This window comes from Macaca thibetana, chromosome 7, assembly GCF_024542745.1.
Source record: "Macaca thibetana thibetana isolate TM-01 chromosome 7, ASM2454274v1, whole genome shotgun sequence".
In the NCBI taxonomy this organism is placed as follows: Eukaryota; Metazoa; Chordata; class Mammalia; order Primates; family Cercopithecidae; genus Macaca; species Macaca thibetana.
In genome coordinates this window covers 77,205,960-77,224,719 of record NC_065584.1, presented here as the reverse complement: position 1 = coordinate 77,224,719, position 18,760 = coordinate 77,205,960, and the positions used below count along the sequence as shown (strand labels likewise).

General features: G+C 37.5%; 1 protein-coding gene across 5 annotated transcripts in view; it reads left to right on the top strand.

Moving 5' to 3' along the window:
* Positions 1–492: 492 nt before the first annotated feature.
* Positions 493–18,760, top strand: part of G2E3 (G2/M-phase specific E3 ubiquitin protein ligase) — a 59,933-nt gene continuing 41,665 nt past the window's right edge. Inside the window, exons 1-2 of one of the 5 annotated variants that reach the window (XM_050797840.1) lie at positions 519–637; positions 2,109–2,204. The gene's annotated coding sequence lies outside the window, so the exon portion shown is untranslated. Of the gene's footprint in view, positions 638–2,108; positions 2,205–11,892; positions 14,358–14,462; positions 18,354–18,760 lie in introns of those variants that run through there. The other 4 variants (XM_050797838.1, XM_050797842.1, XM_050797841.1 and 1 more) reach the window with 4 other exon arrangements.

The following is an 18,760-nucleotide window of genomic DNA, read 5'->3' as shown; positions in this document are numbered from 1 at the left end:
TTTGAACTTTTGGCTGAATACGGGTGAACTTGGCTTTTTGTTTTCCCCAAACCCGGGACAGAAAGAAATTAAAAGCCCTGACTGTGCCGGGATAGGACTGAGGAGGCCCAGGAAAGGCTGCACTAAGTATTTGGAGGGTTGGTTTGTTTTCCTTCTTGATGCTGCTGCTGTTTCCTCGAGGATGAAGGGAAAGATAAAACCCTTCCGGCTCGGTTCGTGGTTTCCTTAGCCCCATTCCTCGAAGGTGACGAAACTTCAGCACATCTCTGTCCACTTCGGAAACAAGAGAATTCCCTCAAGAGCAAATAGGCGGAAACAACGACCCCGCGCCCGGCGTTTTTCTGAGCTCCTAAACAGGGAGAGAGACCAGACAAAACAAACAAGCCAAGGCGACACAGCCAGGTTACCACCGGGCAGCAGGACAGGAGCGCAAGGGCCCTTCCCCACAACTAGCACCTCCTAGGGTTCCGCCCCCGGGGGCGGGGCTGACCGCTCTTTCCGGGTTTGCGAGCGGAAGTGGGCGAATTTGAATCCTGTGGGCCGTTGAATGTGGCTGCTCGCGATCGGCGTGCGGTCACGCAGAGCGGGCCGGGAAAAGTGGCACTGACGCTCTGGAACTTCTGTCCAGCTCGCCTTGGTGAGTAAATGGGGAACGGGAAGACGCAGAGCGTTCCAGAGTGAGAAGCGGGACCGTGGGGTGGGAGAGGGTGTCAGGAGGCCGGACGGCGCAGCAGGGGCCTCGCAGTGGTTTGGGGGACGTCTGGTGCTGGGTCCGGGCCTGGAGACTTTGGGAATTCGGGGCACTGGGGGCGTTTGCCGATCAGCGCTCTCGACTGTTGCGCACACCAGCCAGCCCTCAGTGTTGAGGATTCGGAGGCCCTGCCGGTCCCCCAAGAGTAAACCTTGTTTATACGCATCCTCCGTGGCTTTTTTTTTAACCCGTAGTTTATTATACCCACCAATTCGACTTGAATGCTGAAGCTTCAACAGTCGTTAAATCTCATTGTGAAAGCGTTGCCACGTTTAAACAAATCTCTTTTTATGAAAGATGGAAGATTGGGGCAGGTTTAGAATGAAAAGATGCTCTACGTGGCTCCGAGTTCCTACTAAGAGAGATACCCGGACAACCTTGATTAACTCTGGACTGCAGGGAAGTGACAGTCTTTGAAATGCCTGGGTGGCATTTAAACTGAAATTCGAGTATCCTTTGTATTTAAAACCCGGATATTTTTCTTTCACGGTTGACATTTTTCATGTACCGCAAAAATCCGAGACTCTTGCTCATTTAAACCGGCTATAGTAACAGCGGTGGTGATTCTCTAGGGTCTTAGTTTGCAAACAATAGGGATAAGGTTTAGTTCCACCGCCCTGCCTTTTCGCCTCCCTCATTCATTGGCCAACTGGGTTATTATGGAGTCTTTTTGGAAGTAATCCACTAATGCTTTGAGCATCTGTTTTCTTTGGGTTTTATTATTTTGGGCTTTTTTATTTTTAATAATGAACTATCTGAAATATGGAACTCTGTCTAACCCAGTAGTAAAGTCATGCCTTCTGGAATGGTTTAAAAGTGTGCCATAAGTGTAAACTATAAATGGGAACTTTAAATGTGTACAAGTTTTATATCTTTATTAAAAATCGTCAGTTTTGTGTAGCTTAATACTAAAAGATATTTTAAGTTCCTTTTAAGATTTTAACACCATGATATTGTACCATGTAAATGTATAAATATCTTTTTAAAAGTAGGACTTCATAATAATCAGAATAAAGACATTCCTTCCTCCCATGCTGGCTATTCCAGCACACCCATTCTTCCTGCTATTGAACTTTTGTTTTAAGTGTTAGCCAGGAAGAATAGATGTAAATACTCGGTGTTTAGGATAGTTAAAATATGAGCATTTTTCATATGGTCTTTGTAACAAAGACATTGGCTATATTTCTCTTAGCCTTTCTGCTCAATTCATATTTGCTGTCAACAAATGGTAATTTTTAAAAATGGATCGCTATATCCTAATCTCTTTCCTTGTTTTCTACCTGTATTATTTTCATTGAATTTTTGCTCTTTCTTGAATCAGTGAGTTTCAGAATTTATTGTATACATTACCTTGAAGGATTTGTTCAATACTGATTCCTGCACTCCAGACGTCAGATTCCGAATCAGTAGATCTGGAGGATGACCTTGAAGAGTCTGCATGTTTAACTGAAAGGTTAGAAAATTCTGTGAGTTTTAAAAACACTGATTTGATCTGTCCTAGAGAGGCATTATAATGTGTTGATTAAAGACCTGGAACTGGGGCCAGATTGCCTTGGTTTGAAGCCCATCTCCACCACTTGATAGCTAGGTGACCCTGAGCAAGCTGTTTAACCTCTCTGTGCTTCATTTCCCTTTACCATATAATGAGGTTACCTACTTTGTAGATTTATTGTGAGGGTTGAATGAGTTAATATATACAAAGACCTTAGAATAGTGTGTGCCACATAGCAAATGATACATAAGTCTCCAATTACATTGAGTTACTAAACTGTAAAAACTGCATCACATACATTCATTAATCTTTACATTATTGCTGAGGTAGTTATTATCTTTAAATAAGAAAACAGGCTAAGAGTGGCTCAGTAATTTGTTCTCACACAACTAATAACACATTGGAACTGAAGTCGGAAATTAGATTTAACTCAAAAGTTTATGCTTTTTTAAAAAAGTAGTATTTCTTGCCTCTCTTCAGTCTCCTTCCAGATGTTGCTCCATAAAAATCTCTGATGGCTTCCCATTGTCTACCATATATAATTCAAATTTCTTAGCTTTCCTTTTTATTTACAGAGCCCTTCAGAGTCTGGTACCAACTTCTCTTCCCAAGGACCATCTTCATAATATTACGCCACTCTCTTCCAACCTGCTGATGTTCCACCAATGCTACTAGAATCCTCCAAATCTATCTCTTACTACATATTTATACATATTTAGCCACTGGCCTTTTTATACATATTTAGCCATTAGCCTTTTTATTTCCCCATAAGATTTTACTCAAATGGGTTTAAAGACTTCTCCAGGCCATGCTTCTTCCTCGGTGCAATTTGCTTATAAATATATAGTGCAAGACTGCCCTTGTCCTTTTAATTTTTATGTCTACAGTGCACAGTGCAGAACAGTGAGTGTCATGATACTCTAGAACTGTGTATGTTAGTGAGTACTTATTATTTTAACAATTTAACACATTTTGTCTTGCGTTAATGACTGAAAAAAGTTGTTGCTTTTTTTTTGAAGGCTTGGCTTTTTTCTGAGATTATAGCATATAATTCTTTGTAGTTTAGTAGAGATTTTAGTGATAGCATATGGTTTATAAACTTAATATGGAAAAATAAGTATTGAAATTATAGGCTCAGAAGACATTTCAAGTGGGAAAAAATCAGGAGCAATGTTTGTTAATATTCATGAATTTAATTCATGCTTTATACATATTTTCTCACTTAATCCGCACAACCATTTTATTATCTCTATATTAAGATGAAGAAACTGAGGCACCAAAAGATTTAATAACTTTTAAAATGATTTTTAAGATATTTAACTTCCTCTTGGTACAGTTTTGTTTTGTTTTTTTTTAAATTATAAGAGTGGTATATGTTAGGTGTAATAAGAAGTATCTTAATTCAAAATGTTAGGAATTAAAAAACAGAAAACTTTTCCTTTTCAGTTTGAACAGTTAAGACAGTTACCTAATCTCCTTGCCCGTAGCTTTTCTTTAAAAACCTGTCCAACAATGTAGGGACATCATTCTCACAACCAGTGGGTAGGGTTGGTCTAAGGAACATAAAGCCCATCCCATACCACTTCCCCCAACAAAAGTGGTACAAGTATTTATATCGGAGCTGCCTAACTGATGCAGGCTAGACCATTCATGTGATATCTTAATTTTGGAGTTAGGATATCACAAGACTATTGGAAGCCAAGCTGGAAAGATCTTATGTGTTGCTATGACAGTGGAATCATGAAGAAACATGAAAATGGACATATGGAGCCAATGGGTGGCAGGGTGGGGGAGGATGACTCCTGTTTCCTGAGGACTAATTGTATATTTATAACTTAATGTAAACTTGTAACTTTGTTGCTTGTGTGTGTGTGTATATGTGTGTGTGTGTGTGTGTGTGAGTGATATGGAGTCTCACTGTGTTGCCCAGGCTGGAATGCAGTGGTGCGATCTTGACTCACTGCAACCTCCGCCTCCCCAGTTTCAGTGATTCTCCTGTCTCACCCTCCCGATTAGCTGGGTTACAGGCAGCCGCCGCCACGCCCAGCTAATTTTTGTGATTTTAGTAGAGACAGGGTTTCGCCATGTTGGTCAGGCTGGTCTCAAATTCCTGACCTCAAGTGATCTGCCCGCCTAGGCCTCCGAAAGTGCTGGGATTACAGGCGTGAGCCACTGTGCCCAGCCACTGCTTTTTATCTTACACTTATCTTTTTGTTTTAAATAAAAATTGTTAACTTTTAAACAAGTATCTGGTATACAATTTGTATGCAATAAAAGTCATCCATTTTAGGGGTATAGTGCAATGAGTTTTAGTAAATGTATTCTCTTGTATGAATATACCACAGTTTGTTTTATCCATATACCATTGTTACAGTTTTTAGTTATCACAAATAAAGTATTGACCTTTGTGATATCTTTTGTGAATAGTGCTGCTATGAATATATGTATGCAAGTTTTTGTTTGAATTGAAACATTTCAATTCTTTTGGTTATATACCTGGTGGAATTGCTGGGTGATATGGTAGTCTTGTTTAATGTGTTGTGGAATTGCCAAACTGTTTTCCGTCCTTGCTGCATCATTTCACTTTCCCACTAGCAATATGTAAGGGTTCTAATTTCTCCGTATCATCGTTAACACTTACTATTTTAGTTTGTAAAAATAATTATTATAGTACCGTAGTGGACACGGAGTGGTATCTCATTGTGGCTTTGATTTACCTATCACTAATATAATGAGCTTTTTTTCATGTGCTTGTTGGCCATTTGAATATTTTCTTTGGAGAAATGTCTATTCAGATATTTTGTTCATTTTTAAGTTGGATTACTTGTCTTTTTATTGTCGCATTGTAAGAGTTTCTAATGTATTCTAGGTACTAGACCCTTATCAGGTTATATGATTTCTGAATATTTTTTCCCATTTTGTAGATTGTCATTAGATGCATAAGTTTTATATTTTGGTAAAGTTCAATTTATTGTTTTCTTGTTCTTATGCTTTTGGCGTCATATCTCAGAAACCATTGCCAAATACAAGGTCATGAAAATTTACCGCTAGATTTTCATTTAAGAGATTTATAGTTCGTCTTTTACATTTAGGTCTTGATCCATTTCGAGTTGATTTTTTTAATGCGTGTGAGGTAGGGGTTCAACCTCATTCCTTTTTTTTTTTTTTTTTTTTTTTTTTTGAGATGGAGTTTCGCTCTGTTGCCCAGGCTGAAGTGCAGTGGCGCAATCTCAGCTCACTGCAAGCTCCGCCTCCTGGGTTCATGCCATTCTCCTGCCTCAGCCTCACAAGTAGCTGGGACTATAGGCACCCACCACCACACCCGGCTAGTTTTTTTGTATTTTTAGTAGAGGCTGGGTTTCACCATGTTAGCCAGGATGGTCTCGATCTCCTGAGCTCGTGATCTGCCTGCCTCGGCCTCCCAAAGTGCTGGGATTACAGGTGTGAGCCACCGCGCCTGGCCAACTTAATTCCTTTTTACATGGTTATCTGGTCGTCCCAGGACCATTTGTTGAAGAGACTGTTTTCTTCCCATTTAGTGGTCTTGGCACCCTTATTGAAAATCAGTTTACTATAGAGAATGTGAGTTTATTTATTTACTCTTTCTTCTTTTCCATTGATGTGTATGTCTGTCCTTGTGCCAGTACCACATTGTCTTGATTACTGTGGATTTGTAGTAAGTTTGGAATTGGAAAATTTGAATCCTCCAGCTTTTTCTTTTTGGGGATCATTTTTACTATTCAGGATTCCTTGCAGTTTAGGCTTAACTTTTCCATTCCTGCAAAGAAGGCCATTGGGATTTTGACAGGAATTGTTTTAAATCTATAAATTGCTTTGGGGAGTATAACCATCTTAGTGACACAGTTTTTCAACCCATGGATGCAAAATGTCTTTTCATTTATTTAGGGTTCTTTAATTTCTTTCAGCACTGTTTTGTAGTTTTCAGTGCACAAATGTTGCACCACCATCGTTAAATTTATTACTAAGTAATTTTTATGCTATTGTAACTGGATTTGTTTACTTAATTTCCTTTTTGAATCGTTCATTGTTGTATAGAAATACAACTGATATTTGCGTGTTGATCTTGCATCCTGTAACTTAGCTGAATTCGTTTAGTAGCTCTAACAGTTTTTCATGAATTCTCTAGGAAATTCTACATATAAGATCATGCTTTCTTTGAATAGAGTTACTTCTTGCTTTCTTGCTTTAGTATTCTGAATAGATCTTCTGGTTCAGTGTTGAGTAGAAGTGGTGGAAGTGTGTGTCTTTGTTTTGTTACAGATCTTAGGTGGAAAGTGTGCGGTCTTTCACCAATAATTTTGTTAATTACAGGTTTTTCCATAGATGCTGAGGAAGTTCCCTTATATTCCTAAATGTTTGAGTGTATTTATCATTGAGTATTGTATTTTGTCAGATGTTTTTCTGCATCTATTGAGATGAGCATGTGACCTTTTCCTTTTTCTCAATTAAAATGCTACATTATATTGATTGATTTCCATATGTTGAACCACCTTTGCATTTCTGGGATAAATCCCACTTGGTTGTGGTACAAAATTTTCTTTATCAGAATTCAGTTTGCTGGCAGTTTGTTAAGGATATATGCATCTATGTTCATAACAGATACTGGCTTGTAGTTTTCTTTTCTGTGATGTCTTTTTCTGGCTTTGGTATCAGGGTATTGGTGGCTTCATAAAATGAGTTGGGAAGTGTCCTCATATCTTTTGGAGGGGTTTGAGAAAGAATGGGTGCCAATTTTTCTTTAAAGGTTTAGTAGGGTTTCAGCTACTCAGGAGACTGAGGCAGGAGAATTGCTTTAACCTGGGATGCGAAGGTTGCAGTGAGTCGAGATAGCGCCACTGCACTCCAGCCTGGGCGACAGAGTGAGACTCCATCTCGGGGGGGGATACAAAAAAAAATATTTAATAAGGTTCACCAGTGAACCCATCTGGGCTAGGACTTTTATTTGTTGGGAGATTTTTCATTAGTGATTCAATCCCTCGTTTGTAGATTTGTTGAAATTTTCTATTTCTTCTTGTCACTTTTGTTTATTTAACCTATTGTTTTAATTTGTTAACTAACTTCTTAGAGTACAATTGTTCATAGTAGTCCCATTTAATTCTTTTTATTTCTATTAGGTCTGTAGCAGTGTCCCACTTTGATTTCTTCTGATTTAGTAATTTGAGTCTTCTTTTTTCTCTGGATCATCTAACCATTTTCAATTTTGTCGATCTTTTCAAGCAATTTTTATTTCATTGATTCTCAATTTAAAAATTTTTTGTTACATTATCTGGACTCTAAATTATTTCCTTCTTTCTGCTAGCTTTGGGTTTAGTTTGGTCTTTTTCTAGTTTCTTTGGGCATAAAGTTGAGATACTGTTTGGGGGCTTGATTTTATTTATCTCTAAGTATTTTCTAATTTCCCTTGTGATTTCTTTTTTGACCTTTTGTCTATTTAAAGTTGTGTTATTTAATCTGCATATGTTTCTCAATTTTCCAGTTTTCCTTTTCTTACTGATTCCTGGTTTCATTCTGTAGTCATTGGAGAAGATATTTGGTGTGATTTCAGTCTTGTAAAATGTATTATTTTGTGGTCTAACATATGATCTGTCCACGGATATTGTTCCACGTGCATTTGAGAAGAATGTTTCATTCTGTTGTTGTAGGGTGTATTTGTCTGTTAAGTCTAAACTATTTCTCCTTTCATTTCTGTCAAATTTTGCCTCATATATTTTGGGGCTCTTATTAGGTGGGTTTGTGTTTATAATTGTCATGTCTTCTTGATGTCATGTCTTCTATAATTGTCATGTCTTGATGGATTGAGCTTTTTAGTCAGTCTTTATTGTCCTTTGAGTCCTTTAACAATCTTCAACCTAAAACCTATTTTGTCTGATATTAGTATAAACACCCAAGCTTACTTTTGATTACTGTTTGTACGAAGTATCTTATTCTGTCCTTTTACTTTCCATCTATTTGTGTTTTGTGATCTATAGCTTGACTCTAGTAGATAGTGTATGTATGGATTTTAAAAAAATTCATTCTGTCAACCTTTGCCTTTTAATTGAAGAGTGTAATTCATTTACATTTAATTACTGTTAAGGAAGGATTTCTGCCATTTTAGTATTTGTTTTCTATATGTCATATCTTTTCTGTTCTTCATGTCTTTCATTATTGCCTTTTGTTTACTTGATTTGTGTAGTGTACCATTTTGATTCCCTTCTCATTACCTTTTCTGCACGTATTTTTTAGTTATATTCTTAGTGGCTATCTTGGGGATTACAATTAATATCTTAAGCTTATAACAACCTAGTTTGAATTGGTACCCACTTAGCTTTCATAGTATACAAAAATTACACTTCTGTTTATCTCATCCTTCTTCCTAAATGTTATTGTGTCAAATTACATTTTTATATTTTTTGCTCATTTTACATTTATACATAATGTGCCCAATAACATTGCTTTATATTTATTTTACGTGTTTTTCTTTTAAATCATATAGAAAAAAGAGAATTACCAAAAGTGCAGTAATACTACTGGCTTATATATTTGCTTCTGTAGTTACCTTTACTGGTGTTTTTATTTCCTCATATGACTTTGAGTTACTGTCTGGTGTCCCATTAGCATCTCTAGTAGATCTACTAAAAGATTCCCTTTCACCCTAGACCCCAGGTCTACCAGACCTGAGAAACAGCCATCCTTATCTGTCTCCTGGATGATTTTCCAAAGAATATAATGTAAACTTTTAAGAAACTTTTTATTGAGGTATAATATATGTGCCAAATAAATTTTAAGTACAAAATTTTGTTCATTGTAAAAAAAATTCAAACGATGCCAAAATTTATAAGAAATTAAAAGAAAAAGCCCCTACCCATTCTCTCTTCCCAGGGATAACCACCATTAACAGTTAGGGACCTAGAAACTTTATGGTCTTTCTTGGTCTCAGAAACTTCTGATCTTTCTGAGTTCCTTTCACCCTTCCTTCTCGCCATCAAATGACTTCTTCTACTTTGCGTGTAAGAACCCTAATAGGTAAGTATTATCATCTCCATTGGACACAAGGCAGAGCCAGGAGTTCAAACACAAAATGTATGATTCAAGTGTGGTGTTCTTTCTACCATGTTCCTCTGCGTGGGTCCTGTCTAGAATCTTAGAGTTTAATTGCTCTGTCACATAAGGTAGCAGATACATTGTCCTGTTAAGATATAACTAAGGCCTTATTTTTTTAGACAGGAGAAGACCTGGTCATGTGGCAGCTGTGACAGAATAGCGTTTATTGCCTGAACCGTAGTAAAAAAGATGCCACCTGCTTTAAGAAGGGTAGTTTGGGCCGGGCGCGGTGGCTCAAGCCTGTAATCCCAGCACTTTGGGAGGCCGAGGCGGGTGGATCACGAGGTCAGGAGATCGAGACTATCCTGGCTAACATGGTGAAACCCCGTCTCTACTAAAAATACAAAAAACTAGCCGGGCGTGGTGGCGGGCGCCTGTAGTCTCAGCTACTTGGGAGCCTGAGGCGGGAGAATGGCGTGAACCCGGGAGGCGGAGCTTGCAGTGAGCCGAGATCACGCCACTGCACTCCAGCCTGGGAGACACAGCGAGACTCCGTCTCAAAAAAAAAAAAAAAAAAAAAAAAAAAAAAAAAAAAAAAAAAAGAAGGGTAGTTTGGATTGGGCTGGTTATTTAGAGCCTGACTTGGTCAGTGGAAGGGGCTAGGACTGGAATAAGAGCTGCCCACTGGGTCAGAGTTAGGACAAACTGGTGAAGGGGGGAATTATATTACTGTCTGATTATCCAATCCAAGGAGTTTTATATAATCCAACCAAATGGCAGAATCAGCAAGAGCAACTTCCAGAAGAAATTCCTGACATTCCCCAGACATCCCAGGCTTTCACACGCTGTTGTGCCTTTGCACACACTCTACTTAGAATGCTTTTTCTGCGTTGTCTGCTCAGCATATTTATCTTTCACAATTACGTTATAATATCACCACCTCTATAAGACTACACCGCATGTGGGTGAAATATTTGTTTACTTGCCTGCCTCCCATGTGAGTATGTGTACTGATCTTCACTATTGAAACATAGTTTTGCTGCAGATAGGATTCTTTGCTGACAGGTTTGGGTTTTTTTCCTGTCTTTCAGCACTTTAAATATGTCATCTCACTGTCTTCTGGAACTCTATGGTTTCTAATGAGAAATTGGCTCTTAATCTTATTGGGGATATTTTGTATGTGTTAATCACTTCTTTCTTGCTGCTTTCAAGATTCTTTGTCTTTATTTTTGTCAGTTGGACTATACTGTGTCTCAATGTGGAACTCCTAGAATTTGTCCTGATTAAAGATCTTGAGCTTCTTAAAAGAATGTATAGATTGAAGTCTTACATGTATAGATTTCAGTCTTACATGAAATTTGGGAAGGTTTTGGCTATTATTTCTTCAAACATTCTTTCTGTTCCACTTTCTGTGGTCCTTCTTGGACTCCTATTAAGCATATATTGGTATGCTTGATAGTATCTCGTAGTCTCTTGGGCTCTGTTTCTTTTTCCTTTTTTTCCTTCCTGCTCTTCAGACTGGATAATTTCAACTAACCTGTCTTCAAGTTCACTGATTCTTTCTCCTGCCTGCTCAAACGTACTGTTAAACCTCTGTAATGAATTTATTATTTCAGTTATTATACTTTACAGCTGCAGAATTTCTATTTCCTTATCATTTCTGCTGCTTTATTGACATTCTCTATTTGTTGAGACCTTGTTGAGTGTGAGTTTTTTGCCAGGTTTTTCTGTGTTTCTAGGGAGGTACAGACCTGCAGAGCCCCTTGCTCCACCATTTTTGTTGATGTGTTCTGTATTACTGAATTTGAAGAGTTTTTCAAAAAATATATTGTGGCTCTAACTAAGTCCTTTATCAGATTGTGATTTGCAAATACTTTCTCAGTCTGAGGCTTGTCTTATTCTCTCTTTTTTTTTTTTTTTTTTTTTTTTTTTTGAGACGGAGTCTCGCTCTGTCGCCCAGGCTGGAGTGCAGTGGCCGGATCTCGGCTTACTGCAAGCTCCGCCTCCTGGGCTCACGCCGTTCTCCTGCCTCAGCCTCCTGAGTAGCTGGGACTACAGGCGCCTGCCACCTCGCCCGGCTAGTTTTTTGTATTTTTTAGTAGAGATGGGGTTTCACCGTGTTAGCCAGGATGGTCTCGATCTCCTGACCTCGTGATCCACCCATCTCGGCCTCCCAAAGTGCTGGGATTACAGGCTTGAGCCACCGCGCCCGGCCGTCTTATTCTCTTAACAGTGTCTTTTGATGAGCAGACGATACTAACTTTAAGTGTAGTTTGTCTTTTTTTGTCTTGTGCTTTTGGTATTGTATCTAAGAAATCTTATGTAACATAAAGTCACAGAAATTTTCTCCTGTGTGTTTTTTCTAGAATTTTTATAGTTTACATTTTATAGGTTTACATTTTGTATTTAGAACTGTAATTCATTTTGGGTTCATTTTTTGTGAGACTTAAGTATTCTTGTGGGTGTTGTAGTGTTTTTTTTTTTTCTATTTTAATTTGCATTTCCTTTATGACCAGTCATGTTCATATTTTCTTTTCTTGTTGGCTATGTTGTGTTTTTTTTTTTTTTTAAGTGTCTGGTCAGATCTTTTGTACATTTTGTTCATTTTATTGTGATGTCTTCTGTTTGAGTTATAAGCATTCTTTATACATTATGGATATAAATCCTTTGTCAGGTTATATGTTTTGCCAATGTTTATTCCCCATCTGTGTTTTGCCTTTTTCCTTGCTTAACTATGTCTTTTGATTAGAAAGTTGTTAATTTTGATGTTTAATTCATCAGTGTTTTCTGTGATTCAATTTCCTCAGAAATCTTTGCCAAACCCCAAGATCATGAAGAATCTTCCCTATGTTTTCTTTTAGAAGTTTTTTTTCTTGTGATCCAATTTGAATTAACTTTTAATATATGAGGTCAATGTTCTTCCCCCACCCTCTGCCCAAAACATTAAGTTATTTCAATACTATTTATTGAATAGACTACCATTTGAATACAGTGAATTACCTTGGTATCTTTGTTGAAAAGCAATTGTCTGGGTCTGTTTCTGGCCTTTCCCTTGTGTTCTATTGAGCTATATGTCTGTCTTGATTAATGTAGCTCTATAAGAAGTCATGAAATCACATAGTTGGAGACCACTGACTTTTTCTTTTTAAAAACGTTTTTGCTATTACAAGGCCTTCGCATTTTTATGTAGGTTTTAGAATCAGCATGCCAGTTTCTTTAAAAAAAAAAAAAAAAAAAAAAAAAAAAAAAACCTGCTGGGGATTTTGGTTGGGATTGGTCTTTCATTTCTCTCAGCAATGTTTTGTAGCTTTTCAGAGTGTAGTCTTTTTGCACATCTTTTACTAAGTTTTTACCCATTACGAATAGAATTGTTCTCTAATTTTCTGATTAATTCTTGCTGCTATACAGATTTGCCTTGTTTCATTAGAACTTGTTAAAGTCACTTATTCTTGTAAATGTGTTGGTAGGATTTTCTATGTAGATGACCATATGTGAAAACAGTTTTACTTCATCCTTCACAGTTTTGTCTTCTTTTCCCTTGGAGTACACTGTTGAATCAGAGATTAAGGTGAACATTTGTAGATTCCCTTTGCTAGGTTGAAAAAATTTATTTTACCCACAGTTTGCTTTACAGTTTTGTTATGATTGGATATTGACATTTGACAGATGCCCTTTTGTATCTGTTGAGATTGCCTCGCAGTACAATGTGGAAATTAATGCACATTTGTAGATGCCCTTTATTAGGTTGAGAAAATTCCCGTCTGTTTCTGGTTTGTTTTACAGTTTTATCATGATTGGTTGTTGAATTTTGTCAGATGCTCTTTCTGCATCTATTGAGATGATAATACTTTTTTCCCCTTTATTTTATTAACATGGTGTATTACTTTAATTTTCAGATGATATCTAATCTTACATTTCTAAGATAAACCCAGTTAAGATATATTATCCTTTTTTTTTTTAATTAAAAGAAAAACTACCGATGATTGACTAAATTTGCCAGGTCCTCTCATGGCATTAATGTGTTGCTTCTAATTCTTACAATAACCTGTAATTAGCTTCTAGCTTGAGGGATGGTAAAATTGAGGCTGAGGTCTCAGGAAAAAATATATAGAACACGAAGGAAAGTCTAAACTTCATACCTTCAATGCCCCTAGTCCTCTTTCTACTATACCATGCTACTTTTTGTAATAATTTATAGTTAAAAAATATTGAAGATCATACTGTTGTTTTATGTACTTTTTTTTTTTTGATGGAGGTCTCACTGTGTCGCTCAAGGTGAACTCAAATTTCTGAGCTCAAGCAATCCTCCTGCTTCAGCCTCTCAAGTAGCTGGGACTACAGGTGCATACCACTGTGCCTGGCTTTTATGTACATTTTTGAGATATATATATTTCCTAGAATGTGAATAATTGATTCATGAAAAAAAAATTCTAATAGCTTTTAACCTCTACCATTCAATGTCTTTCTTCTAATTTTATCTTTGCTGTTACTGTGAACCCAAGTTACTAACAAATCTTTAAGAGTATTTTTTTTGTCTCCAAATTTGTAGGAGCACCTAAAGTGTATTAACTATCTATCCCGAGGTAGCATGGGTGTATTAGTCACAGTTCTCCAGAGAAACAGAAACAATAGGATATACATTTGTGTGTGTGTGTGTGTGTGTGTGTGTGTGTGTGTGTGTGTGTGAAGAGGAGAGGGAAGGATTGATTAATTTATAAGGTACTGACTCACATGATTGTGTAGTGTGAACAGCCCCATTGTCTGCAAACTGGAGACCCAGGAAAGTCCTGCGGTGTAGTTTGAATGTCTAGAGCCAAAGAGCTGATGGTATAGGTGCCAGTTCCGATATGAAGGCCTGAAAACCAGGAACACCAAGGACAGAAGATTGATGTCCTACCTCAAGCAGTCAGACAGAGAGCAAATTTAACCTTTTTCTGCCTTCTGGTTTTATTCAGGCCCTCAGTGGACTAGCTAATGTCTACCCACACTGGGGATGGCCGTCTGCTTTACTTAATTCACCAGTTCAAATGCTGATCTTTTCCAGAAACACTCTCACAGACACATCCAGACGTAAGTTTAACCAGTTATCTGGGCATCCTGTGGCCTGGTAAAGATAACACATAAAATTAACCATCACACTGGGTTAGTCGTGATCTTGAATTTTTTGGGAATGTTTTATATTACTTTTAATTCAATTATTTTTAAACCTTTTTTATTTTGAAATAATTCTAAAGTTACAGGAAAGTTGCAAGAAAAGTACAAAGAACTACGTATGTCCTTACCTAGATTAACCACTTTTTATTATTTTCCACATTCACTTTATCATTCTGCAGTGTTGTACATTTGCATGTACTTTCCCTTTTCTGAACCGTTGGAGAGTAGGTTGCATATGTCTGGTCCCCCTACCCCTTAATACTTCAGTATTTCCTAAGAACAGCGATAGTCTACTGAATAACCTAAGTATGGATACCAATTTCAGGAAACTTAGCATAAATAAAATACTTTCAACAATATATTGTTTTGGTCAATTGCCTCAATGACATCCTTTGGAGCAGTTTTATTCCCCAGTGCAGGATACAGACCAGGATCCTTCATGCATTTGTAGTAAATAAAATACAGTTCATTTTTGTTTTTAGGTTTGGGGGTACATGTGAAGGTTTGTTACATAGGTAAACAACATGTCACAGGGATTTGTTGCACATACTATTTCATCACCCAGGTTTTAATCCCAATAGCCAATAGTTATCTTTGCTGCTCCTCGCCCTCCTCCCACCCTCCTGCATCAGGTAGATGCCATGTCTCTTGTTTCCTTCTTTGTGTTCATGAGTTCTTAACATGTAGCTCCCACTTACAAGTGATAACATGCGATATTTGGTTTTTTGTTCCTGTGTTACTGTTCTAAGGATGATAGCCTCGGGCTCCATCCATGTTCCTGCAAAAGACATGATCTTATTCTTTTTTATGGCTGCGCAACATTTTATGGTGTATTTGTACCACATTTTCTTTATCTGTTCTGTCATTGATGAGCATTTAGGCTGATTCCATGTCTTTGCTATTGTGAATAGTGGTGCAGTAAACATTCGTGTGCATATATCTTTATGGTAGAATGATTTATAGTCCCCTGGCTATATACCCAGTAATGAGATTGTTTTGTAAAATGGTAGTTCTGCTTTTAGCTCTTTGAGGAATTGCCATACTGCTTTCCACAGTGGTTGAACTAATTTACACTCCCACCAACAGCATACAAGTGTTTCCTTTTCTCCACAACCTTACCCACATCTGTTATTTTTTGACTTTGTGATAGTAGCCATTCTGACTGGTGTGAGATGGTATTTCATTGTGGTTTTGATTTGCATTTCTCTAATGATTAGTGATGTTGAGCTTTTTTTCATATGCTTGTTGGCCACGTATATGTCTTCTTTTGAGAAGTATCTGCTTATATCCTTCGGCCACTTTTTAATGGGGTTGTTTTTCTCTTGTAAATTAAAGTTCCTTATAAATGCTTTTGATGAAATTCAACACCCCTTCATGTTAAAAACTCTCAATAAACTAAGTATTGAAGGAACATGCCTCAAAATAATGAGAGCCATCTGTGACAGACCCACAGCCAACATTATACGGAATGGGCAAAAGCTAGAAGCATTCCTCTTGAAAACCAACACAAGACAAGGATACTCTCTCTCACCACTTCAACATAGTGTTGGGAGTCCTAGCCAGAGCAATCAGGCAAGAGAAAGAAATAAAGGGCATCCAAATAGGAAGAGAGGAAGTCAAACTATCTCCGCAGATGACATGATTCTGTATCTAGAAAACCCCTTAGTCTTGGCCCAAAAGCTTTTCCAGCTGATAAACAACTTCAGCAAAGTTGCAGGATGCAAAATCAGCATTCAAAAATCACTAGCATTCCTATACACCAAAAACAGCCAAACCTAGAGCCAAATCAGAAAGGCAATCCCGTTCACAGTGGCTGCAGAAAGAATGAAATACCTAGGAATACAGCTAACAAGGGAGGTGAAAGATCTCTACAGTGAGAATTACAAAGCACTGCTCAAAGAAATCAGAGAAAACACAAACAAATGGAAAAACATCCCATGTTCATGGATAGGAAGAATCAATACCATTAAAATGGCTATACTGCCCAGAACAATGTACAGATTCACTGTTATTCCTATCAAACTACCAATAACATTCTTCACAAAACTAGAAAAAGCTGTTTTAAAATTCATATGAAACCAAAAAAGAGCGCAAATAGCCAAGGCAATCCTAAGCAAAAAGAACAAAGCTGGAGGCATCACATTACCCATCTTCAAACTATACTACAAGGCTACAGTAACCAAAACAGCATAGTACTGGTACAGAAACAGACACATCAACCAGTGGAACACAATAGAGAGCCCAGAAATGAGGCCGCACATCTGCGACCATCTGATCTTTGACAAAACTGACAATAAACAAGCAATAGGGAAAAGACTCCCTGTTTATTAAATGGTGCTGGGATAACTGGCTAGCCATATGCAGAAGATTGAAGCTGGACCCCTTCCTAACACGATGCACAAAAACCAACTCAAGATGGATTAAAGACTTAAATGTAAAACCCAAAACTATAAAAACCCTGGAAGACAACCTAGGCAGTATCATCCTGGACATAGGAATGGGCAAAGATTTCATGACAAGGACTCCAAAACCAATCATAACAAACGCAAAAGTTGACAAGTGGGATCTAGTTAAACTTAAGAGTTTCTGCACAGCAAAAGAAACTACCAACGGAGTAAACAGACAACTTACAGAATAGGAGAAAATGTTTGCAAACTATGCATCTGACAAGCATCATGTTTTATTATGCAGTGCTGAATCAGAAAAATTAATTCTTTGCTATGTATAGGACATCCAAAGACAACATTTCTGAGTTGTAAAGAGAAAGAATTTAGAGTACATCAAATAATGCAATGCACAGACTAAGTTGAACCTTTCTGATTAGTGATTTAAATCAAGTCATTTCTATAGCAAGAATGTTCATTTCTTAAAAATGCTAGATTAAAAAAATCAATCTATTTCTCTTTCAAGTGCCTGATTCCAGCATGTTTTCTGTATATTCAATGTCACCTTTTTCAGTAAGATTAGGCACTTTAGAAAATGTTGGATGGGGCCAGGCACGGTGGCTCACGCCTGTAATCCCAGCACTTTGGGAGGCTGAGGCAGGCAGAGCATGAGGTCAAGAGATTGAGACCATCCTGGCCAACATGATGAAACCCTGTCTCTACTAAAAATACAAAAATTAGCTGGGTGTGGTGGGGCACGCCTGTAGTCCCAGCTACTTGGGAGGCTAAGGCAGAACAATCACTTGAACCCAGGAGGTGGAGGTTGCAGTAAGCCGAGATTGTGTCACTGCACTCCAGCCTGGCAACAGAACGAGACTTTGTCTCAAAAAAAAAAAAAAAAAAAAAAAAAAAGGAAACAAAATGTTGGGTGGTTAGGATCTGTTTATTTATTCAAATGTTAGCCGTTTGAATAAATTCTGGCTGGAATGAGAAGGAATTTGACTTACTTTTTTGTATTAGTTATCTGTTGTCATGTAACAAATAACTCCAGATAACTCCAGAACTTGCTGGTTTTAAATAATAAACATTTAATTACTGATAGTTTCTTTTGATCGGGAATTTGGGAGTTGCTTTGCTGTGTGGTTCTGGCTTAGGGTCTTGTATGAAGTTGCTCTCAGGCTGTTAGCCAAACTGCAGTCGTATGAAGGCTTGATTGAGGCTAGAGGATTCACTTCTAACATGGTTTATTCACATGACAGAAGGTAGAATGCCTCCATTCCTTACCAACTGGATGTCTCCATGGTGTATGCCATTTTTATGACACGGCAGCTGTCTTCCTCCATAGCATATGATCCATGATAGTGAGGAGGAAGTCACAATGCCTTTTATGACATTGTCATTTCTGCCACAGTCTTTTTGGTTGAAGCAAGTTAGCAAGCACTAAGCACATCTACAATCAAGGAGAGGGGCAGGCCCTACCTTTTGAAGGAAGAAGTATGAAAGTGTATCACTGACTGATCAAGTAGAGGTAAGCAGTGGAGGACACTCAGAATACTTTTTGACAGAAGGTATTAATTAAATTGTTGATTTTCCAGGGAAGGGAATGGTTTTATTTTGTTTCTAAAGCCCAATCTGTTATTAAGACTTGGACTGTTATTAAAATATACACTTAGATACCATTTTTTAAAAATTCTACTTGGGAAGTCTTAAAATTCATATTCTTGAAGGAAAACATCTAAAACAAATTATAAAATTCAACTCTAAAATACGTAAATAGTATTTTTTGCTAAGGTTTTGTTTTGGAGACTTGTTTGAAATAAAGTGATCCTCATTCATAGTTAGAAACAAAAGTTATATTGCACATACTAGGGATTAGGAAGAAGGCTAATGTGAACTGATCAAAAGTATGAATTATGGATTGCCTTTAGAATATTC